The sequence below is a fragment of the Zeugodacus cucurbitae genome, chromosome 5, assembly GCF_028554725.1.
Source record: "Zeugodacus cucurbitae isolate PBARC_wt_2022May chromosome 5, idZeuCucr1.2, whole genome shotgun sequence".
Lineage (NCBI taxonomy): Eukaryota > Metazoa > Arthropoda > Insecta > Diptera > Tephritidae > Zeugodacus > Zeugodacus cucurbitae.
In genome coordinates this window covers 18,547,902-18,572,558 of record NC_071670.1, presented here as the reverse complement: position 1 = coordinate 18,572,558, position 24,657 = coordinate 18,547,902, and the positions used below count along the sequence as shown (strand labels likewise).

General features: G+C 36.2%; 1 non-coding gene across 1 annotated transcript; it reads right to left on the bottom strand.

Moving 5' to 3' along the window:
* Positions 1-21,038: 21,038 nt before the first annotated feature.
* LOC128922387 (small nucleolar RNA U3) lies at positions 21,039-21,246 on the bottom strand. Its single transcript, XR_008471626.1, has one exon. It is a non-coding gene; the product is annotated as a small nucleolar RNA U3 (small nucleolar RNA).
* Between the last annotated feature and the right edge of the window lie 3,411 nt (positions 21,247-24,657).

The following is a 24,657-nucleotide window of genomic DNA, read 5'->3' as shown; positions in this document are numbered from 1 at the left end:
TAATTTTTGTGAGAACTCAAATTGTTACGCACGCCACAGAAATGAATATGCTGTAATTTTTGGTTTTTAATTGAAGAATGAAAATTTTTTTTTTCTTAAAAGCAGAATATTTATTTAAATTAAAATTGTAGATGATTTGTAAAAAAAAATTTCCACGCACAATATAAAAAAAAAATAATTTTCCATTACGCACGCTACAACGCATTTACCTGGCTTTTCATACCAAATTTTAATGTTTCCAGAAAAGTAAACGAAATTTTTTTTTACAAATTTTAAGGAGAAATGAGTGTATTACAATATGGCTTTCGATTGTACCATCTATGTTAATACTAAAGCAATGATGAGCACGTAAAAAATTTCACTTTTTTTTGTATAACACCTGAAAAGACCTGAGGTAGGGTAGGATTTGGTAATAATTTTTGTATTAGTCATCATCGAAATATTTTTTTTTATAAATTTATATAATGCTCCATTAAAAAAAAAATTGGTTGGATTAAGTTCAAATATTTTTGGATGGTAGACAGTTTCTGGGATATGCCCATAGAACATTAAGTACTGCTTCTATATTAATTCTGTAAAATCCTTTCTGATTCATTAAGTGAGAATAGAGTGGTGGCGTCTGTGCTCGGGGTGAAACAATTCCAATATGAGTACAATTGATTGCGCCGATTGTGCCCTTGATCCTAAATTTCGTGTAAAATCTTCAAGAGAAAATGTATTTATTTATATTTATTATTATTTATTTATATTCATTATTATTCATTTATATTTATTATTCATTCACCTTACCCTCTCTTTGTGTCCGAAGCATCCTGCGCGCTTGAAGGAAAATACATTTCTTATTTTCTAATTACTTATTCATCTGTATAGCGATTTTGGTAATCGAAATGTATTTATAAATGATATGTCTTGCATGGAAAAAGGATCGGTTTTGTCTTGCAAATACGGCGGCGAAGAACTGATAAGGTGCATACATCAGCTTCTTTGTAGAATATGGTCGGAAGAAAGCATGCCTGACGATTGGAATCTTAGTGTGCTCTGCCCAATCCATAAGAAGGGAGACCCCACAATCTGCGCCAACTACCGTGGTATAAGTCTCCTCAATATCGCATATAAGGTTTTGTCGAGCGTATTGTGTGAAATACTAAAGCCCACCGTCAACGAACTGATTGGACCATATCAGTGTGGCTTTAGACCTGGAAAATCTACAATGGACCAGATATTCACCATGCGCCAAATCTCGGAAAAGACCCGAGAGAGAAGAATCGATACTCACCATCTTTTTATCGATTTTAAAGCTGCCTTCGATAGAACGGAAAGGAGCTGCCTTTATGCCGCGATGTCTGAATTTGGTATCCCCGCAAAACTAATACGGCTATGTAAGCTGACGTTGAGCAATACCAAAAGCTCCGTCAGGATCGGGAAGGACCTCTCCGAGCCGTTCGATACCAAACGAGGCTTCAGACAGGGTGACTCACTATCGTGCGACTTCTTCAATCTATTGCTGGAAAAAATAATACGAACTGGAGAACTAAATAGAGAGGGTACAATCTTCTATAAGAGTGTACAGCTCCTGGCGTATGCCGATGATATTGATATCATCGGAAGCAACAACCGCCGTTTGTTCTGCGTTTTCCAGACTAGATAAAGAAGCGAAGCGTATGGGTCTGGTGGTGAATGAGGACAAGACGAAATACCTCCTGTCATCAAACAAACAGACAGCGCACTCGCGTCTTGGCTCCCACGTCACTGTTGACAGTCATAACTTCGAAGTCGTAGATAATTTCGTATATCTGGGAACCAGTATCAAAAACACGAACAATGTCAGCCTCGAAATCCAGCGCAGAATAACTCTTGCCAACAGGTGCTACTTTGGACTGAGTAGGCAATTGAAAAGTAAAGTCCTCTCTCGACGAACCAAAATCAAACTCTATAAGTCGCTCATCATTCCCGTCCTGATGTATGGCGCTGAAGCGTGGACGATGACAACATCCGATGAGACGACTCTTGGGGTTTTCGAGAGAAAGGTTTTGCGCAAGATTTATGGTCCTCTAAACATTGGCAACGGCGAATACCGCAGACGATGGAACGATGAGCTGTACGATTTATACGACGACATTGACATAGTTCAGCGAATAAAAAGACAGCGGCTACGATGGCTAGGTCATGTTGTACGGATGGAAGAAAACACTCCAGCTCTGAAAGTATTCGATGCAGTACCCGCTGGAGGAAGCCGCGGAAGAGGACGACCTCCACTCCGGTGGAAAGACCAAGTGCAAATTTACCTGGCTTCACTTGGTGTTTCCAGTTGGCGCCAAAAAGCAAAAAGGAGGAATGAGTGGCGCGCTCTGGTGGATTCGGCTATAATCGCTTAAAGCGGTTCCTACGCCAAATATATATATATATATATGACCGGAATATTGGTCCTTATCAATAGCCTGCTTTTGACATATTTGGATACTATAATGAGGGTTGATAGTAATAGATAATATGCAAAAAAAATGGCGACTGGCAATCAGACTGAATGAATTTTTCAGGCTACAGTAGCCTGAAGGCGACTGGATACATAATATTGGTGTTAATTCAAGGGTTACCTTTTACCATATTTATTTTCTTGCGTTTTCCCCGGATTCATAAAATTTATGGACGGACAGATCGCGTTTTCGTTGGTAAAATCCCGGGTTTTTAAATTGTTTACCACGCACTGAACGAAAAAATACATTTCTGAGATAGTTTACCACGTTTTCCAAAATTTAAAAATTATTTTTCTATCCGACAACTTAGGGGCCATCCATAAATTACGTCACACGTTGAAGGGGGGGAGGGTATCATTCAGAAGTGACATTGTGTGACAAGGGGCAGGGGGGGTCAAAAGGTTTGTGAAATCACATTTCAAAATTTAGGACAATATCGTTTCCCGCTCTGCTGCACTCCTGGGTGCTAGACGACTGGCTGCTCTGTACCACGCCGATCATGCGCGGCTACTTCTGCCGGCGGTGGTGTGGTTTTACCGCGGCGTATGCATGCTTGTTGTTGTTTGCAAGACTGACAAGTGCCGTACATGCTTCGCGCCGGCGCAGTGACCATTCGTTCCCATTGTTTACTTGACATTTGTCTTCTGCCGTGTAACAGTCATAAATTTCTAAGTCGTAGTATTCTGTAGTATTTTTAATTAATTAAGTGCTTACAAAATGAACAAAAAAAATGGATTTAGGTAATCTGTACCGAAGATTATTTGATGCCTACAGTGCAGCTTATGCTGATAAGAAAAAACAAGTTATACAAGACGAGGTTAACATCTTATGGAAAAATTTAAAAAGTAGTGATAATTGCGGCTAGACGTGCCCGAGAGATTCTCTGTTTAATGAATGATGACGATGCTTTATGGATGAAAGAAGAAGATGTTGATACGAAAGATGTTCCTGACATCCAAATTCATAACGAAAATAAAGCGCCTGATTTACCAATAATAAATGATATAAAGGAGTGGGTCAAAAGTCCATGGACACAAGATGACTAAGTTTTGTATTTTTAATTAGCATAATTAAGTATCTATTATTTCTTGACTAGTGATTCGTTGTCTCTGTACTTTAATATTTAACTAAATGTTGATTTTATTAAAGATTATTCAATAAATATAAGAATAAATAGAATAACCTGCTTTTTTTATTTAATGATAAATCCATAAAATTGGAAAATGAGTGACGTCACGTCAGGCGGGGGGTGTGTGAGTTCAAAATGTTACAACTTGTGACAGGGAGCCCCAGGGCCCCAGGGGCCATAAATTACGTCACACGAATTTAAGGACTTTTTAACCCCATATGATTCCAAATAATTTCTGCCTGGTTGTGAATAAAGTTATCCAAATTATAAAAATCATTAATTCCAATAATGTTCCACTTTTCACCGGTCTTGTCTTGAAAAATTTAACACCTTACTTTTGCACAACTATAAGTTCATATAAATTTTACTTGTATTATGTGGCTGGCATTCAGTACGATAGGGAAATAGAATTTACAAAAGAAAAAATAACTTCCAAGATTATATGTTTGAATGAATCTTCTAGAAGTGGATTTTATTTCACACCACTAATTAACTGATTGACATCATGAGCTCTATAAATAATTATGGATATGAACCTAACAGCAGCCAAATAATATGCACATAAGTCCAAATAAAACACTTTAAATTTTCTTCATTTTTATTTAACTTTATGTTTTTCAGATCAAAATCTAGACAGCACAGACCAACAGTCTCTTCAAAATTTAATAGCGGAGTTGACGATGGAAGTACGGGCTTTAAAGACAGAAGTGAAGGAGCTAAAGGTAGAAAACAAAATAAATTTGTTGAAGCTGACAGAGGAAGTTATTGCGGCTAAATTGGAAAATAGGGGAAACCCCTCTGAATGTCAAAGCCCACAATTCGACCAACTACCATTTTACCATAAGAAGGATCTTGACGATTTCGAAGCACAGCTTTTACAAAAGCCAGCGTTGTTGGAGAAATTTGTATGTATAATGCTTGTTATGTTGCTTTTACCAGTTACAAATGTATAACAAAGAATTATTTATAGAAACTACATACATACATATGTATGTATAAATTAAGAAGACTGGGGTGAAGCGTCAACCCCTTTTCTAAGAGCAGCAATCAGGCGTATTTTTTCAGACGAGTTGGCAATGTCTTTTTCGTGGAGGGGCATGGCAGATAAGCCAAGCGCGGAAAAATGTTTAGTTACAACAATAATAAAAAGTAATATTATTTTATATTGTATTAATTCTTTTAACAATAACTACATTTCTTTCCTCTTTCTTTAGATATTTGCCATGAAGTGTTTCAAAAGCCATTAGATCAACGATACAAAAACACTTCGTTTATGCAAACGAAAGAGTAAAAAAACGCCGTCTACCTTTGTCTGAAAATAAAGGATTGTATTGAGCTGTAAGGAAAAACATGTTAATGAATTAATTTAAAACATATGTAAATAAATTTGAATTTAAAAATAAACCAAATAATTAATATTGATTAATAAGATGACTGAAAACTGACTGGAAAAATCAATCGAAATTTATAATAAAATGACTGGAAATTGACCCTGAAAATGACTCAATCAAAATCATTCAATTTTGTTCGACCATTTTCTCCCAAAGGAACAGTTAATTTACAAGGAATATTGATATAGAAATTGACTGTTTTCTATCAATTTTTCTATTGAAAATGCGTAATTTTCCATTAAAAATTGATAGTAAATGCAGGCTGGGTGTGGGTCAAATTGTTAGTTATATTAATAAAACAAGTAAGGAATGGCTAAGTTCGGGTGCAACCGAACATTTTATACTCTCGCAATTTATTGAAGAAATTTTATTAACATAATACACAAATTTACCCATAAATTCGGCATAAAGTTTAATAGGATAACGAAAATCGTCATATAAAGTATATGAGGACTGAGGTAATTCCTGAACCGATTAATTTTCACCAGCAAAGTACACAATATCCAATATACGCTCACTTAATTTTGCTAAGATATTTCACATATTAACTAATACATATATGTATGCGAAATATAGCCCACCGTATTTTTGAAAAACCTATAATTAGGTATATGGGAGGTAGGAGATTTTATGACCCGATTTTAGTAATTCTTGATCTTCTATTTTATCATATTTCTTGGTATTGCCTTTAAAATCGTTTGTGGAGCAAGAATGATAGAAGACAAGATTACGACAGACTGAAGCGTTCACGACCCACGCATGGGAATAGGCAACAGAGGAATTGTCAAAAGGAAAACGGAAATGTGAAACATAGTGAACCAAATTGAATAATGTGCAGATAAAATATCACAATGAACGTAATTCTTAATATCTTCATTTATAAAATGATCCAATATAATAATGCATATTTATAATTAAAATTAAATGTTTTGTTACAAAAAGTTCGCCATTTTGCCAACTTTTTTGTTGGTTGGAAAAGTGAAAAAGTGTTGTTTAATTCCGCCATTGCGGACTTCTTTTTCAAGTTAATACATTTTTCACTTAGAATTTTAAATAATAATTAAGCACTAGCCTTGATTTCAGCTCTTTGTTTTGATTTTATTGTTTTGGACCACCGTGCAATTTGTAAATTTTTCTTTCGTTTTTTGTTTTGCTCGCGTGTTCGGGGTCGTGAAAGTTGTCACTCAACAGGAACTCAAAACCCAAAAAAGCTAACTGTAAACGACTGTCATGTCTTGTCTTCTATCATTCTTGGTATTGCATAGTAAATATTTATAAGTGCAAAATCCGTTTCGCGGATCTTTCTTACTGATAGTGTCGCAACAAAAACTTTTTTTGCTACAATTTTTTTTCAAAATTATTGTAGGTGCATTAACTTAATGAATTATTAAAAATTTTATTACATTTATTTAAATTTAAGCCTAAAATGCCTCGTGGTACTAGTTTATCTGCCGAGGTACAAGTAATAATCATAGGAAAGCATGAAAGCGGTCTCAAAATGGCTCTAGACAAAGGCGACATCGGAACTGTATCTCAAAATTTCTTAAAAACCCCACTAATTATGGTATAGTACGACGGCGAAAAACAACATTGATGAGCGGTGCGAAAGGATGAGTCAACAGCTAGCAGTTGCGTACTTGATAAGCAGCTATCAAATATGGACCTAGTTAATACAATCCAATTATACATAAAAATCAGTTTCTGAAACACACCTCCATGGCACCCAAACCAACGCTAAAGAAAGACACAATAAAGCACATTTGATGTTTGCAAATAAATACCAATTCTGTGCCGATGAGTGATAGAATACAGTCTTTAGTGACGAAAAAAAATTAAATTTGGTCGGCCCAGGTCATTGCAAGAAATATTGGAGATATTCGCACCAGGAACGACGGTTCCGATGTTTTGGAAGCGGTACCTTGATTTCATGGGCTGCATTTAGCTGCTGTGGAAAGCTATCTTCATGTTTTATATTCACTCAAATGAATGCTAATATCAATGTAGATCTTTTGGACAGCGAGTTAATAAAATTTGCTGGCAATATTTATTGCATATCACTGGACATATCAAAAGGATAACGCTTCAATCCACACGAAGAACCTCTTTAACGACCGGAAAATTCCAGTATTACAATGTGTAGCATTGAGTTCGAACATAAATCCTATTGAGGATCTCTGGGGGAACCTCTCTGCTCCTGTTTTCCAAAACGGAAAGCAGTTTGAGACAGTACATCACCTTAAATTAGACATAAAGCAAGAATTTGCCAATATTTACATAACTATTCTACAGTCAGTAGTTAATTCTCTGATTAAGCGGCGTAATTTAGTTTTAAAATATAAGGACAATTCTACTGACTATTAAAATAAACATTTCTTTCAGTTAAACTCAAATGTATAGGCTTTACTGGTAAAAATAGTAAAATGTACATACATATAAATATTTACTATTAGCCTAAACTTCAATTCTGTTTTATAGTTTAAAAAATATTTTGAAATTTGTTAATTTTTTGATTTTTATATTGTACACATTAATAATAAAAAACTCAAAAAACTGCATACTCAGAAATATTTTGCAATTTTGTAATCTTTAATTTTTTTTTTGCAAAAAGTTCATGCACATATAATTATTTGGCTGAGGTAATTAAAAAGTTACTTTTCAGTAGTGCTCTTGGATGCAAACTATCGTTTTTAATGGTCGATGTTGGATCATACGGGAAGGACAGCGACGCTGGAGTTTTTGCAAAATCAGCTATTTATAAAAGTATTAATGGGAATTTAACGTTACCAAGTGAAAAGTTACTGCCTAACTCCGATCTTGAGGCGCCATTTTTGTTCGGCGGCGATGAAGCATTTCCTCTTCGAACATACTTACTGAGGCCATTCCCTGCAAGGTGACTTGAAAATAATACCAGCGCTTCAAATTTTAGTTATCGTTTGTCCAGGGCAAGAATGACAGTAAAGTGTGCATTCGGTATAAGTTCATATAATAAAAGCCATGGCTTTCTCTTTTGAAATTCCGAAATTATAATTTAAATTTTCACTATGTATCGTTTCAATTTAAGTTAATCTACATATTTCAAATTATACTTAGCATTAACATTTTGATATTTATAACCTTGTGGCGTACCATTCAATTGAGAATGATTTACATATATATATGTGCCCAATAGGAATACAATAGTATTCCAAGTTAATTAATATAAAACGTAATTGAAATAAAATTTTTAAATATTCAACCAGTTGGCAATCCTATCTGTTGAATTTCCGTGTAACATACAGTGGCTCAAACTCAAAATGGGACACCGCTCTATGCTACAAAAAACACCTCCAATTTGAGTAAAAACGAAGTTTTTTCAATAAAAAGTAAGCAACATATTTTGAACATATATTAGCTAGTAATTCCTCGTAAACTTGGTAACCCTTACCCAACTTCATGGGAACTAAGCCAAAAAAAGCATGCACACATACGATTTGAATGTCAAATACAAAATGGGACACCGTTATTTCTTAAATAAGTTCTGCGTTTAAATTTCAATAAATACTCATTGTATATTCATCGTGTGTTATGTTTAAGTGTTTTGTGAAATGGCTCCGCGTAGAAAACAAACAAATTTCGAAGTGCGGCCAGAAATTGTGAAACTTTATTCTAAAGGACTATCAATTCGCGAAAATTCCAAAAAAACTGGAAAACCCAGGTCCACAGTGCAGAATATTGTGACGCGATATATCAAGGAGTTTCGTTTGGCCAAAAAAAGTAGGGAAGGCCAGGGAAAGAAACTTAATTCCCATGATGAGCGCCGAATATTGAAGGAAGTGAAATTGAATCCTTCTGTTAGCGCTCCAGAATTAAAACTTTTTGCTGAAAAACAGCTAGAAAAAACAGTGTGCGCAGAAACAATCCGTAATGTTTTACGTTCCAATGATTTTCACGGTAGAATTATGAGGAAAAAACCATTTATCAGCATTAGAAACAAAGCAAAGCGGCTAAAATTTGCTAAAGAATACTTATCAAAAGCAGACAGTTTTTGGAATACGGTAGGACAATTTAAAGTTAACTAATGTGATAAATGTGTGTAAATATTTGGTGTTATAGGTTTTATTTACTGATGAAAGTAAATTTAACTAACATGGTTCTGATGGCAGGAGCTACGTATGGAGAAAACCGAACACAGAATTTGAACGTAAAAATACACGTGCCACAGTAAAGCACGGTGGTGGTTCTGTGATGATTTGGGGCTGTATGTCCAGTGCAGGAGTGGGAAACTTAACATTTGTCGAGGGAAATATGAATAGGTTTTCTTATCTTGATATACTAAAGGCAAATGTTAAGCAAAGTGTAGCTAAATTGGGTATCGAGAGCAACTTTGCCTTTTACCAGGACAACGATCCCAAGCATACTTCCAAAGTTGCGAAGATGTGGTTAATCCATAACTGTCCCAAATTATTGTAACCACCTCCACAATCACCAGACTTAAATGTCATTGAGCATGTATGGGAAGAATTGGCTAGACGTGTATACAAAAACCGTTTTAGCTCAATCAATGACTTGAAAACTGCAATAATGGCAGAGTGGCTAAAAATCCAACCAGATATTTGCAAAAAATTAGTGGAATCTATGCCAAGACGTTTCCAAGCCGTTTTAACCGCAAAAGGTTATGCTACTAAATATTAATTAAAAAAAATGTATCCAATTATAAACAAAAAAAGTGTCCCGTTTTACATTTGACATTCAAATCGTATGTGTGTATGTTTTTTTGGCTTAGTTGCCATGAAGTTGGGCGATGATTACCAAGTGGAACTTCCATAACTCGAACTTCTATAAGTCGAATACTTGAATTGGTGATAGCGTTTAGAAGGCAAATTTCATACAAATGTCTTTCCCTTACTCGGAGTTCTCTATAACTCGAACTCTTGAAGTGGCAATACAAGGCAACTTTTATACAAATTTATTTCCATAAATCGAGCTTTTTGGTCAGGGCATGATTCAAAATTTAAAATTTTACTATCGAGGCAGGATTTTAAAAGAGTACCTCTATATCGTACGGAGGCGAATAAAAAAATATGATATCACCCTTATGGATTACATAAATCATATAACAAAGGCATGGATACAGACGTCCGAAGCCAAATAATAGCAAACTGCAACCAAAAAAAAATTACAGAATACATGTTTTAACGAATTAAATAAAACTTTATGCGAAGTAACTAACTAAAACTGTGTATAAATCTAGATTTTATAGTTTTTTGAAAAATTGTATGTTTTAGTGAAAATTCTATAACTCGAAGTCTCTAACTCGAAGTTTTTTTTGTGGATTATAGTGATTCGAGTTAGAGAAGTTCTACTGTATCATATTTTTTGTTCTCCTCCGATACAAAAGAACTATTTTCAAATTGCGCCTCGATAATAAAATAATAAGTTTTGCATTATGCCCTGGTCGAAAAGTTTGATACAAAATCAAAAAATTAAATGCGTTAGTGGAACATTGGCATTGCAATGGCCGTTCAATTATTTGAAGTTTTAATTACAACGTGGGTACTAAGGGTACCTGCAGAGTGGACGCTCAAAGCCGAGCCGAGCCGAGCACAATGATGATAAATGCTAGAAATAAGTGTCAAAGCTGTGCGCATACATTTTCATACAAAATCACACAGTTAGCGCTGAGTGAAAGTTGGTCAAGGCACAGCGTAACGCTGATCAACACGAGAAAAACAGTTTTGTAGTGTTTATCGCTTCCTTCATTTTTACAATGTTAAGTATGTATGAGATTATCTTGATATTTTTTAATTTAAATTTTAATTAAATAAATTAGGTTAGAAAATTGGTTTAATATAATAATAATATGTAAAAAAAAAAATATACAGTGGCTCACAGCTTATTTCGTGTAAGCAACATTTTTGATAATACTGATATGAAATTAATATTTTTTGGTCTGAACTAAATGAACAAATGATGCAATTATATTGATAATTTAGTTTTAAATACAAAACATGTAAACAAATTTACAAAAGTATTCAAATTCAATATTTTATTAAACAAAAACCAAAAACATTCATAATTCTTGGGTCACAGCTTATTTCGTGTGGTATAAAAATTCTTACTAAAAAGTTATAAAAAGTAAACAAAAATAAAATTTCAATATTTTGTGGAAAAGTCGTTCAAATCTGGTGACTGTGCAGGTGTTTGGACGAGGTGTGGACAATTCCAAATGAGCCAAGTTTGTACAAGGCCAGATTTATGTTAAGGGTCGTTGTCCTGGTAGAAGCGAAAACTGTCACATATACCCAGGTCTTCTGCACTTTGAAGCAAATTTTGCTTCAGTAAGTCTAGGTACACTTCTTTATTCATAGTGGAGTCTATAAACTCCAATCGACCAACGCCTGCAGATGACATACACCCCCAAACCATTACATGACCGCCACCATGTTTTACTGTTGCGCGTAAATTTTTTGTTTGGAGCTCAGTATTTGGTTTCCGCCATACGTATGTTTTACCATCTGACGCAAAAAGATTAAACTTGCTCTCATCGGCGAAAATAACCGTATTCCAAAAAGCATTGTCCTTGTTTAAATGGTCTTTTGCGAACTGTAAACGGGCTTATTCCGAGCTGTTCGCCCATGAAAATTGGAATCCCTTAATATTCTGCGCACAGTTTCTGGATGACATTTTTAGCCGAGAAACATTTCAACATCTTTGGTCACCGCTGGAACACTTAACATTGGTTCTTTTTTAATCTTTTTTGAAATCCACCCCTCATCCGTTTCATTAAAAATTTTATTAGGAGCCTTTCGACCCTTGTTATGCACGCGATTTTCACGTACAAAGCGCTGAATTATATATTGAACAGTAGATGAACTTAAATCAACCATTTCAGCAATTTGTTTTTGCATTTTTCCACTTTGAAAATGTTTAATAACTAATTCGCGTTTTTCAATTGAAGTGCGTGGACCCATGTTGATATACCGCGTAATTGCAACTGATCTGCATTGTTTTTAGAGCATAAACTGCTTCTTAAGTATTCATAGTTCACACTTTGATTTACCGTTAGTTTTCTGAATCCGTTATTTGCATGTATCACATGAACGAAAATCAACACACGAAATAAGCTGTGACCCATGAATTATGAGTGTTTTTGGTTTTTGTTTAATAAAATATTGAATTTGAATACTTTTGTAAATTTGTTTACATGTTTTGTATTTAAAACTAAATTATCAATATAATTGCATCATTTGTTCATTTAGTTCAGACCAAAAAATATTAATTTCATATCAGTATTATCAAAATTGTTGCTTACACGAAATAAGCTGTGAGCCACTGTATATAATTATAGATTTCAATCAAGAGGGTAATCGAATATAAATTGATTTACATTTAAAAGGCTTTTTACAAATATTAAAAGATTAAAGAGCAAAAGTACACATGTACATATGTGTAATAACAAATTATTAGCGGACTTCAGCACTAAAATCTCGCAACCACCTTGCGGTACCTAGAATTGAACACCGCTGAACGAAATCAGCTTTAGGGTACCTGCAGAGTAGAAGCTCAAAGCTGAGCCTAGCGTAAGGCTGATTTCGATCAGCACTGTTAAATTTTTGGTACCGCCGAGTGTGTGCGAGAATCAGCGCTAAATACCGGGAGTAATTTGTTGTTATGTTGTTTGCATAAAGATTTAAAAAATGTTTCAGAAAAAAATTGTTTAAATGTGTCCGAATTAAAATAAAATTATTCGATTATATTATTGATTAAATACAATGTATGAACGCGAGTCAGCGCCGAAAAACTCTTCCAAACTGTTTTTCTCGCGTTGATCAGCGATACGCTCGGTTTCCAATCTGCGCTACCTGCATGATTTAAATGCGAAAATGTATGCGCACAGCTTTGAAGCTTATTTCTCGCATTCATCAGCGTTGCGCTCGGCTCGGCTTTGAGCGTCCACTCTGCAGGTACCTTAAGGAATAAACAGAGACCCCGCTTAGGAGATGAATATATACTAGGAATACTCCTACCTCTTCTTTTCAATCTGTGTATTCATAGAGTCCAAAATTCTTTCTCATTAAACTTTAATTTGTCAGATTGTTAACAGTCAGTTTTGTTTTCTATCAAATCTTCCGTTCCGCAGCCGTTCCCAAATTTTATTGAGAAATTGTCTTTTTTTTCGTAGAAATTTTTCTCCTTTCTTAAGTAAATGCTACAGTGGACTGGTTACACTATCCAGGAGAAAATAAATATGTTTTTACTACATACAGTGTAGAGCAAAAGTCTTGATACCCTACCATTTCGAAGACATTTTATAAAATATATCACAGAAGTTTGCGAATAATTCCATTTTTTAATTGAATTAAGTAAATAGATTTTATCTTCTGTGAAAAATATAAAAATTAGATATTATAAGTGTTTCATTAAAAAAAATAGTCAAAAAACCAAAGAAAACTCAAAAATTCGCACCGCAAGTGTTGATACTCCTGCGAAAAAGTAGGAAATGCATAAAAAAAAGCTTAATAGTAATATGACCAAAATTTCTTTAAATATGCAGTGGGCTATTCTCATAATCAAATACCTACTTTTAGTGGGTCAGACATGGGGTGAATACATTTTTTGCGTAAGCTAAACCTATATTTTGCCATTCATCTTGGAGCAAGCTTTTAAGTTGATTTTTTGAAGTAATATGGTGTTTTCTAAGGTGTTTTTGTAAATAATACCATAAATGATCGATGGAATTGCCATCTGGGCTCTTTGGAGGTGTTAGTAACAAATGGGGAACTCTGTGTATTAACCACATCTTAACTATGTGTGCGGTATGTTTGGGATCGTTGTCCTGCTGGAAATAAAATATCCAGTCAATCCCATTTCCCCGACTTTGTAACACATTTTCTTGAAGAATTTTCAAATACACTTCTTTAATCGTCATAATTTCATCGATAAAAACAAGATTGCCAACACAGGATGTGGGCATACAACTCCATACCATGACACCTCCACCTCCATGCTTGACCATCTTAATTGTATTTTTTGAGTTCAACTCGTCGTTTGGCTTCCTGCACACCTCCTTCATATCCAAAACTCATGCACTTTTAGTAATTTTCAACATAACCTTTGTATAGGAGGTGGGAGTGGTCATTATCAGATTTCCACTATTTTCGCGGTGTATTATGGGTTCGAACTGCGAAGGAGAGAGAGAGGTGGCGCACTATCGTCGATTCGGCTATAACCGGCTAAACGGTTGCAACGCCAATCACATACATTATGGGGTACGTAAGGGAAACGGCAGCAGAAAGTTTGGTTTGTATAGCTTTATTGGTTTGCGAGATATATACAAAAACCTAGTTGTGGGCGTGCCCCGCCCCCTTCCTAAAAAAATTACATCCAAATATGCCCCTTCTTAGTGCGATCCTTTGTACCAAAATCTCCTCGTCACCCTGATCACTTTGGTATATATTGAAATCTACTCTATATATGACTCTATATCTAACTCATATAGTTTTAGGTGTTACAAACAACCGTTATGTGAACAAAACTATTAAACTCTCGTAGCAACTTTGTTACGAGAGTATAACTAGCGGAGGTACCATAACTGAAATACAAATAACATGAGAATCCTTGAAACTTTAACAGGATGTACGTTAAGTTTTCTCAGACAAGGATTCAAATAAATTGCTATTTTATATTCATTATATAACATTGAGGTAATTAAACCTTTAATCAAAAAGTCTCCTCATATGTGCTTATATATATTTATAATACACCTTTCTTTTTGAAAATGTTTCAAATTTATTTTAGTCACAATTTTGTTTTATTTCACAGCGAAACTCACACACAGCGTCAGCGTCACTCAAATAAATCGCCACATTTTACGTCTTTCATTTTACGACATATATATTTAAACATACGATTTATTTTGGAAATCCGTTATACTATGTTTACATATAATGAGATTATCTTCATTTACGAGCTTAACTCGATAATCTGTAATTAAGAAACGAGATTTCTCATACAAAATTCCTTTCTTGATAATCCGAGATTATAAAATTATCTCGTTTTATACAACTAGATTTTTGGTGTTATTCCTAGTTTAATCGATAATTTTGCGAAGAAGAGGAGAAATGTCAAATGAAAATGTAAACAAAAATGGCTGGCAGCGAGAGAAAGATGTTTAATACAACAACAAATACAACAGATTTGACAATTGATAATCTCATTTGGCTATATGTAAATGGTTAGATTATTGAACGAGCTTAGAACGAGATTATTTTCATATGTAAACATACTATTACAATACTATTACATTCCACTCATTATAATCGATACCTGGTCTAGTTTAGACGATATAATTGGAAGACATATTTTGCCATCCCCAAATTGCCAGTTAATATTTGTTTACATTTTAAAAAAGAATGGAAAAAAACAAAAGAACAAAAAAAGAAATTCCTGGGGTGAGAGGGAGGAAGCGCTCCAAATTGAATTGTGGCAAAATAAGGTGTGTGCTCTTCGCGGCCCCAGAAAAAATAGCCATATTTTAGAAGAAATTGCAGTGGAGTTGCAGCAACAAAGCGGCCGAAATTAAAACTGAGATGCATAATCTGTCGGAAAGATACAAACAAACAAACTTTTGTTCAACATTATTTAATTGGCGTCTCAAGTTCCTTTATTATACCTAATAGGATTAAACGTTGTTTGTACAACTCTTCTAGCTTTTTTGCAAGGCAAATGTGCTGGATAGTAAGACTCTCTATCAATTCTCTTGAAGAATCACCGTTGCGCAAGATATTTATCTGGTTTTTCAAACCCATTTTCTTGTCGTGATTCTATAAACACGATCGTTAATAATAATTATAAACAAATATTAAAGATTCTAAAAGTTACCATTTTCGTTGCTCAAAATGTAAACAAACAAATAAATTTGTGAATTGTCAATGAAAACACATCGAAAACACAAAAAGTCGGTCAGAACGACTTTGGTTCCACAAATTGTGTTTTCAAGAGGTTTTCAATGTCGGTCCGAACGTAGTATTATGGAAAACCACATCTCCTCTCCGAAACTACTCGATCAATTGCAATGAAATTCGGTTCATAATATCTTCCTAGCTTCCCATATACCAGAACTTTCAAGTCGATCTGAATCGTTTACTTTACAATATATAAAGTAAGCACTAGTGAAGATATCGGAACAGAGCTTTGCAAAAATACTGCATTCAAAGAGTGACATCGCCCTTCTAAAAATCGCCGACATCGGTCCTTAAGTTTTCAAGACCCTATATATCGAATATGAGGACATCAGTGCTTCTAACAATTTTTTTACCGAAAATATGTCTCCGAGCCGAAATTGGGTGAAATCGGGTCATAACTTCCCCTATCTCCCATATTCTTAATATTAGGGTTTTCAAACTTTCAATGGACTTTATCCCACATGTATGCCTAATATGTGATTCAAATTATTATATAATATAAATAAAGTTAAATAAATAAATTGCGAGAGTATAAAATGTTCGGTGACACCCGAACTTAGCCCTTTCTTACTTGTTTTTGTTGTTATTTGTTTTGAACTAAAAAACAAAAGGTGCGTGGAGTCCCTACGAGCGGAAGAAGTTATACTTCTTAGAGATATTCCAAGAAATGCATATCATTTTGCATGAAAGAAAACTAGAGAGAGGGAAATGATAAAAATATGGTGGAGTGACCAACACTTTCTTAACTTAATATTTTATAAATTTTTTATGCACATTTTATAAAGCAAAGTCCAAATCAATTATCATTTCTGGGTTCTGACGGATTGATATCTATAATATTTACAATTGGATTATGATAACTAAAATACGACATGAAATGTCTTACATCTATTTTATCTACATATATTTCTCGCGAATTCCGCATCAATAGTCGTACCTCCTTTTGTCGTAGGATCATTTCTTCCATTGATCATTTGAATAATGAAAACTTCTATCTGATGAATGCCAGTAATGGTTCAGCTTCTGGCAATGAGAAATTTACATTGAAATCTCCCGCAAGGAGAACCGGTTGTTCGTTATACTCTACTGGTTCTCCGATAATATCTGCAAAAGCTTGCGAACCTGCAGTTGACAACGGTAATAACGCTTTACCGATGAACAATTTTATATCTCTCATCGATGAATTTGGTGATATATGTATACATAATGGCAATTAAATTCAATTTATATACTCTCGTAACAAAGTTGCTACGAGAGTATTATAGTTTTGTCCACATAACGGTTGGTTGTAAGTCCTAAAACTAAACGAGTTAGATATAGGGTTATATATATCAAAATGATCAGGGTGTCGAGAAAAGTTCAAATCCGGATGTCTGTCTGTCCGTCCGTGCAAGCTGTAACTTGAGTAAAAATTGAGATATCTTAATGAAACTTGGAAGACGTATTTCTTGGCACCATAAGAAGGTTAATTTCGAATCGAATTTCGGGCGTAATCGGACCATTACCACGCCCACAAAATGGCGAAAACCGAAAACACATAAAGTGTCATAACTAAATTTTCCACAAGAAATGGCAGATAGAAGCTGCACTCAGATTTTTTTACAAAATGGAAAATGGGCGTGGCGTCGGCCACTTATGGGTCAAAAACCATATCTCAGGAACTACTCGACCGATTTTAATGAAACTTGGTTTGTAATAGTTTCCTTACATCCCAATGATATGTTGTGAAAATAGGACAAATCGGTTCACAAATATAATATGTATTACACTTATGGATTTCATAAATTATCCAACAAAGGCTTGTGATACAGACGTCAAGAGCCTAACAATAGCAAACTGCCACAAACAAAATTACAGAATACATGTTTTCACGTTTGTACATACAACTTTATGCGAAGTAAATAAATAAAAATGTGTATTTTTGAAAAATGTATGTTTTAATGAAAATGTCTATAACTCGAAGTTTTTTTGTGGATTATAGTGATTCGAGGGAGGATGGAGTCATATGTAGAAGTTCACGTAAGTGAGGAAAGTTTCTGACTGCCATTCACTTGGGAGTGGCCAGGAACGATTCTTTTACATGTGGCTCAAGCAGCTCACAACTTCCGGTCTTAGACCAAGTATCCTCTGGGTAGCCAACAGACATCCGTCTGGAAGCGAGCTAAAGTGAGAAGGCGAATCCCGCTTATGCGGTTGTGCGTAGGACTTGGGACCCACCACATAAAAACGAATAACCAGTGAATAAGAAACACAGGCCTCGGATGAGAAACCCCCCTTTTGATGACGACCACTGCAAACGTATTAAGGGCATGCACCTGGAATGTCCGGACCCTTAATTGGGAAGGTGCCTCTGCCCAGCTGGTTGATGTCCTCGTAAGAGTAAAGGCTGACATCACCGCAATCCAAGAAATGCGATGGACGGGACAAGGACGGAAGAAGGTGGGTCCTTGTGGCATCTACTACAGCGGCCATATAAAGGAGCGCAAATTCGGTGTGGGATTCGTGGTGGGAGAGAGACTCCGTCGTCGAGTCCTGGCATTCACTCCGGTGGATGAACGTCTAGCCACAATCCGCATCAAAGCGAGGTTCTTCAACATATCGCTGATTTCCGCCCACGCCCCGACGGAAGAGAAGGACGAAGTGATCAAAGATACCTTCTATGAGCGCCTAGAACGTACCTATGAGCGCTGCCCCGCCACGATGTCAAAATCGTGCTTGGCGATTTCAACGCTAGGGTGGGTAAAGAAGGTGTCTTTGGCACAACAGTCGGAAAATTCAGCATCCATGACGAAACATCACCAAACGGTCTGAGGCTGATCGACTTCGCCGGGGCCCGAAATATGGTCATCTGTAGTACTAGATTCCAGCATAAGAAAATCCATCAAGCTACTTGGCTGTCCCCGGATCGAATCACTCGCAACCAGATCGATCATGTTGTGATAGATGGACGACATGTCTCCAGTGTTTTTGATGTGCGTACGCTTCGTGGTCCCAACATCGACTCGGACCACTATCTTGTAGCAGCTAAGATACGCACCCGCCTCTGTGTAGAAAAGCGCACACGTCAACAAACACAAGGAAGGTTCGACATCGAGAAGCTGCAATCACAACCGACAGCCGAACAATTTTCTACTCGACTTGCACTCCTGCTCTCTGAGAGCACTCATCAGCATCTCGGTATAAGGGAGCTGTGGGACGGCATCTCAAACTCGTTGCATACCGCTGCAGCCGAAACAATTGGTCTCCGGCAACGCCAAAAAACCAGTTGGTACGATGAGAATTGTCGTTCCGCAGTGGAGAGAAAACAGACTGCCTACCTCGCAACGTTGCGATCGACCACAACACGTTCGGGGTGGGATAGATATCGAGAACTGAAGAGGGAAGCGAGACGCATTTGCAGGAAAAGAAAAAAAAGGCAGAAATGCGTGAGTATGAAGAGCTTGACAAGCTGGCCGACAGGGGTAATGCTCGAAAATTCGGAAGAAAGCATGCCCGACGATTGGAATCTCAGTGTACTCTGTCCAATCCACAAAAAGGGAGACCCCACAATCTGTGCCAACTATCGTGGGATAAGCCTCCTTAACATCGCTTATAAGGTTCTATCGAGCGTACTGTGTGAAAGACTAAAGCCCACCGTCAACAAACTGATTGGACCTTATCAGTGTGGCTTTAGACCTGGAAAATCTACAATGGACCAGATATTCACCATGCGCCAAATCTTGGAGAAGACCCGTGAAAAAAGGATCGACACACACCATCGATTTGTCGACTTTAAAGCTGCTTTCGACAGCACGAAAAGGAGCTGCCTTTATGCCGCGATGTCTGAATTTGGTATCCCCGCAAAACTAATACGGCTGTGTAAGTTGACGTTGAGCAACACCAAAAGCTCCGTCAGGATCGGGAAGGACCTCTCCGAGCCGTTCGATACCAAACGAGGTTTCAGACAAGGTGACTCGCTATCGTGCGACTTCTTTAACTTGATGCTGGAGAAAATTATAAGAGCTGCAGAGCTAAATAGAGAAGGTACAATCTTCTACAAGAGTGTACAGCTCCTGGCGTACGCCGATGATATTGATATCATCGGAAACAACACCCGCGCCGTTAGTTCTGCTTTTTGCCTGGATAAGGAAGCGAAGCGAATGGGTCTGGTGGTGAACGAGGACAAGACGAAATATCTCCTGTCATCAAACAAACAGTCAGCGCATTCGCGTCTTGGCTCCTACGTCACTGTTGACAGTCATAACTTTGAAGTTGTAGATAGTTTCGTATACCTAGGAACCAACATTAAAACCGATAATAATGTCAGCCTTGAAATCCAACGCAGAATCACTCTTGCCAACAGGTGCTACTATGGACTGAGTAGGCAATTGAAAAGTAAAGTCCTCTCTCGACGAACAAAAACTAAACTCTACAAGTCCCTCATCATTCCCGTCCTACTTTATGGTGCAGAAGCGTGGACGGTGTCAACATCAGATGAGACGGCACTAGGAGTTTTCGAGAGAAAGGTTTTGCGGAAGATTTACGGTCCCTTAAACATTGGCAACGGCGAATACCGCAGAAGATGGAATGATGAGCTGTATGTGTTGTTCGACGACATAGACATAGTCCAGCGAATAAAAAGACAGCGGCTACGCTGGCTGGGTTATGTTGTTCGAATGGATGAAAGTGCCCCAGCTCTGAAAGTTTTCGATGCAGTACCCGCTGGTGGAAGCCGAGGAAGAGGGAGACCTCCACTCCGGTGGAAGGACCAGGTGGAGAAGGACCTGTCTTCACTTGGTATTACCAATTGGCGCCAAACTGCCAAAAGGAGAGATGCGTGGCGCACTGTTGTGGACTCGGCTATAACCGCGTAAGCGGTTTCTACGCTAGTTAAGAAGAAGAAGGTTCATAACCACGCCTACTTCCTATATACCAGAACTTTGATGACGATCTGAATCGTGTACTTTACAATATATAAAGTAAACACTAGTAAAGATATAGGAACAGAACTTTGCATAAATACTACGTTTATAGTGTGGCAGCCTCATTCTAAAAATCTGTACTTATTGACTGCATTATTATATATATTTGTATAAAACCTTGAAATTTATTCATTAAAATCACCACTCAGAAGTCGTTTTATCCGTTGTAACCGAGCGATCATCGAAGAAACATCATTTCTAATATGCCACAAGACAAAATTAGAAATGAAGTTCATAAACCTCACGCTGTCAGATAAAACGACCTCATAGCGGGTGCTAGTACTTTCGATTTGCAAAGAAAGCAAAATGAAGACTGTCTACAGAAATGATCCTGTGAAGTATAGTCTTAACTTTTCAACGGCCAACGCAGAGTATTTCAACCAAAAGTCACATAAACTAGTTGAGAATTCGCAGAAATGAAACAGAAACGAAAGAAAAATAATGCGCAAGCATACAATCATACATGTGCGTACACATGTGAATATGTTTATGCGTACACATGAGAATATGTCACCAACCAAAAATTTAAACATTGTTCTACAAAAACAAGAATTGCTCAAATAGCATAAGCATGGCAAGTGCTTTAAGTTTTCTGCTTTACTGTCATTCACTCTCTCTCTCTCTCTCTCGCGTTAATTGTTCAACGCTATAGGTTGCGCAACCAACAATTATCGCAACCTTTTCCGAAGTCGTATAAGAAGTATAATTTCAAAAAACATTTGTGATCAAATTCGTTCGAAAAATTCTTTATTACAAGATGTGTGGAAAATTTGAAAATAATTGCTTCACAACTTTACGACAAATCGTGTCCACTGACTTCTAAATTTGAGTTTTGAGATAAACCCGTTTAAAGTTTTTTTTGGCCGGATCTTCCAAAGTGTTCATCTCTTGAAATTTAAATCGGATCGATTTGATAATTTTGGATAATATTTTAATATTGCACTATTTAACAATAAAAAAAAACAAAGTTTGAAATCCACCTAACACCTTAATTCACCAGGTGGTCCAATTAAGAGTGATTCTTGTAATTGAACGAACTGTTCATTTAAACAGGATTCTTTTAATTGAATGAATTGTTCAATTAATAGCGTTTTATAGCATTTTTAAATATAAGCTAATTAATCCATTAAGATTGATTTACAACGATTTAAAATTCCACGCTTAAGTGACTTTCCCGCTTAAATACCTTTAATAATTAAGCCACAAATACAAAATTGTTTGCAATTTTCCCTTTTAAGTGCCTTTTAATATTTTTGACATTGAATGCGCCGAGTATTGTCAAAAGGAAGATATACATACATACATAGTTTTGTAGAGTTTTTTCCATATTTATTGTTATTAATACAAATTTCTGTTATTAATAAGAAATAAATGTGACTTTCATTTTAAACGAAAAAATATTAGATCGAAGCATTTGTGAAAAAGCTTGACAAGTGCCTCGAGGCACTTAAGCTGGATTCATTTATTTCCCGCTTATGTGTCTTAAAAGTCTTGCATGTTAAGTGGGGATTAATGTACCAAAGTGAGTGATAAGACTCGAAAATGGAATTGGACTCCTGCCACGTCCACAAAATGGCGATAACCGTAAGCATACTAAGCCATTAAAATAGTTACAAAAGTAAAATTTGCTACAAAGGATCGCACTAGAAAGGGGCATATTGGGTGTAATTTTTTGGAAAGTGGGCATGGCCCCGCCACCTACTAAGTGGTAAAGTACTAAAGCCTTATCAACCAAACTTTCTAGAATAATTTCATTCAAGTACTTCCTTATCCTTATAATAACCACGCCCACCTCCCATACAAATGTTATGTTGAAAAGTTAGACCGATATGTGGCATCTCGTGACACCGCTCAAGAGATGGAATTTAGTTATCAAACCATTTTAAATCATCTGCAGAAGGCTCGATACACAAACAAGCTTGATGTTTGGGAGCCGCATGATTTGACGCAAAAAACCTTCTGGACCGAATCAACGCCTGCGTATACGCGATATGAAATGGGAAGAATTCGGCCCATTTTTGAAGCTGATGGTGACTGGCGACGAAAAATGGATCACATACGACAATATCAAGTGAAAACGGTCGTGATCGAAGGCTGGTGAATCGTCCCAAACAGTGGCCAAGCCGGGATTGAGTCATCCACTATGAGCTGCTCCCATTTGGCCAGACGCTTAATCCACCATCGACTGCGAACAACTTGACCGCTTGAAGAAGTCGATCGACCAGAAGCGTCAAGAATTGACCAACAGAAAAGGTGTAGTGTTCCACCAGGACAACGCCAGACCACATACTTCGTTGATGACTAGTCAGAAGCTACGGGAGATCGAATGGGAGGTTTTATCGCATCCACCATATAGCCCGGACATAGCGCCAAGTGATTACCACTTGTTCCTGTCCATGGCGAACGCCCTTGGTGATGTAAAGTTGAACTCAAAAGAGGCTTGTGCTTTTTCCAACGCTTTGTTCGAGAAAAAAGAGTGGTTGATAAAGGTCGTGTGGCCTCAAACAAAATTTTTACAGAAGCTGATGAAAGATGGATAATACGAAAACTTAATAAAGACCCAACAATAAGTACGCCGGCATTGACAAAAGAGGTTGAAATAGTACTTGAAAAGTGTAATTCTGAAACTGTAAGTAGAATTCTACACAAAGCTTATATTGATGGTCGTATAGGTCGAAACATCCCGTTTGTTAGGGAGCACAATAGAAGATTCAGGGTGAAGTTTTGAAAGTCACTGTTAATAAAGACAAAATATACTGGAAAGACGTTATTTTTGCAAATTAAAGCAAATTTAATCTTTTTGGTTCAGATGGGAAATCTTTCGTTTGACCTAAACACAACACGAAGATGGATCCGAAGAATCTACGATGTATAGTTAAACATGGTTGAGCCCACATAATGGTTTAGGGCTGTATGTCATCAGCAGATGTCAGAAACTTGCCTTTTGTAGAACAAACTATGGATAAGACTATATATTAAAATTTAATTAAAATAAAAAAAATTAGTACAAAGTGTTTGAAAATTGTGCATTCATGATAGTTTTAGGTTTTACCAGGACAATGTTCCGAAGCACAAATCGCAATTAGTGCAGCCGTGGGTATATGGAACTGTCCCCATGTACCAAATCTCCAGATCTTAATGTAATTGAAAATTTGTGGAGAATTCTCGACAAAAAAATTAGATCTTTAATCTGTTTTAAAGCAAAAATGCTACCCTTCGAAATATTAATTTAATTAAAACTTTATTAATTTTCTCAGCAGTTTTCATGTATTTTTAAGTAAAAGTGTACACATAAAATAAGCTGTGACGTCGTTTTACTTGGTACTTTGTTTTTGTTGTAAATATTGTGCCTAAGAAAAAATAATTTTGAACGTTTTTTGTTTGTAATTGAAAATAATGTATCTCTAAATGTGTATCTAATTTTTTTTATTAAATATAATATATACAAAAAAAATTACAGACTTTCTGTTTAATAAACAGGCACATGAAATAAGCTGTGAGCCACTGTATGTAATATTATTTTGGTGGGTAACCTTCCTTAAACGATTTAGGATAGATTTCATTAACTCTTTTGTATATTCTGAACTTATTTTACCCATTCTTCCGAAGGTCCCTTTTTAAGCCATCTTTGCCTCATATGCTGTGTTTTCTTATTTCAATTTCCGATTTATGCAACAAATTTTCTTTTAGTCAGTCATTCTTCTACGATTCCAGCCGTATGCTTGAGATAAGTGGCCTTTATGACAAGTTTTTCGCAAC